Source organism: Coregonus clupeaformis, unplaced genomic scaffold (assembly GCF_020615455.1).
Source record: "Coregonus clupeaformis isolate EN_2021a unplaced genomic scaffold, ASM2061545v1 scaf0698, whole genome shotgun sequence".
NCBI lineage: Eukaryota > Metazoa > Chordata > Actinopteri > Salmoniformes > Salmonidae > Coregonus > Coregonus clupeaformis.
This window is the reverse complement of record NW_025534153.1, coordinates 6,343-8,358: the sequence shown is the minus strand read 5'-3', so window position 1 is coordinate 8,358 and position 2,016 is coordinate 6,343.

The window sequence follows — 2,016 nt, the reverse complement described above, 5'->3', positions numbered from 1 at the left end:
TCAGGACCCTGCTCCAGATATGGGAACCAGGGAGGGGACACAAGGTTTGGGGGGTCGCCATCCGCAGCCTGAGAAGAGCCATGCTTTAGAGTGTGCTTCTCTCTCTATTGCATGTCCACCACAACACTGTATGTGGCTCCTCCTCCAGCCTGTGGATCTAAAGGCTCACAGAGCAGTCTACTACTGTTCTGCCCCACTTACCTCCACAGTGTCTGGGCTCCTATAGCATGGCTAGTGAAACAGAAACACATTGGATAGAATGGGAAAGAGTTACTGAAGACGAGTGGGTGAGTCTATCACCATTCTTTTGCGGACCCTGAGAACCTGCATATTTATGACATTTTAAGGGATTTTATTGTGGTGCGTACATACAGGTAACTACCAAAATAAAGGAAATACTTGCGTGAATGAGGGGTACAAAGTACAGTGCATTCGGGAAGTATTCAGACCCCTTCCCTTTTTCCACATTTTGTTATGTTACTGCCTTGTTGTAAAATGGATTTAAAAATTTTTTATCCTCATCAATCTACACACAATACCCCATAATGACAAAGAGAAAACAGGTTTTTCGAAAGTTTTGCAAATGTAAAAAAAAATACTAATTTATACGTTATTTACATAAGTATTGATCATCCTTGAGATGTATCTACAACTTGATTGGAGTACACCTGTGGTAAATTCTATTAGACATCATTTGGAAAGGCACACACCTGTCTATATAAGGTCCCACAGTTGACAGTGCATGTCAGAGCAAAAACCAAACCATGAGGTCGAAGGAATTGTCCGTAGAGCTCCGAGACAGGATTGTGTCGAGGCACAGATTTGGGAAGGGTACCAAAACATTTCTGCAGCATTGAAGGTCCCCAAGAACACAGTGGCCTCCATCATTCTTAAATGGAAGAAGTTTGGAACCACCAAGACTCTTCCTTGAGCTGGCCGCCCGGCCAAACTGAGCAATCGGGGGAGAAGGGCCTTGGTCAGGGAGGTGACCAAGAACCTGATGGTCACTCTGACAGAGCTCCAGAGTTCCTCTGTGGAGATGGGAGAACCTTCCAGAAGGACAGCCATCTCTGCAGCATTCCACCAATCAGGCCTTTATGGTAAAGTGGCCAGACGGAAGCAACTCCTCAGTAAAAGGCACATGACAGCCCGCTTGGAGTTTGCCAAAAGGCACTTAAAGGACTTTCAGGCCATGGGAAACAAAATTCTCTGGTCTGATGAAACCATGATTGAACTCTTTGGCATGAATGCCAAGCGTCACGTCTGGAGGAATCCTGACACCATCCCTACGGTGGAGCATGGTGGTGGCAGCATCATGCTGCGGAGATGTTTTTCAGCGCCAGGGACTGGGAGACTAGTCAGGATCGAGAGAAAGATGAACGGAGCAAAGTACAGAGAGATCCTTGATGAAAACCTGCTCCTGAGCGCTCAGGACCTCAGACTGCGGCGAAGGTTCACCTTCTAACAGGACAACAACCCTAAGCACACAGCCAAGACAACACAGGAGGGGCTTCGGGGCAAGTCTCTGAATGTCCTTGAGAGGATCTGCAGAGAAGAATAGGAGAAACTTTCCAAATACAGGTGTGCCAATCTTGTAGCGTCATACCCAAGAAGACTCGAGGCTGTAATCGCGGCCAAAGGTGCTTCAACAAAGTACTGAGTAAAGGGTCTGAATACTTATGTAAATGTCATATTTCCGTTTTTTATTTTTAATACATTTGCAAAAATTTCTCAAACTGTTTTTGCTTTGTCATTATGGGTTATTGTGTGTAGATTTAATCTGTTTTAGAATAAGGCTGTAACATAACAGAATGTGGAAAAAGTCAAGGGGCCTGAATACTTTCTGATTGCACTGTATATAGAAACCAGGTGCTTCCACAGAGGTTAGTGCTGAATGATTAGAGCTTTTTGAAGTTGGTTCGGGTTTCTGTTCTGTTTTTGAAAAATAATCACAGTTTTCTATTAACATTTGTGTGGGTGCATTATGTGGGTTGAATGCAGTAACAACACATCCTT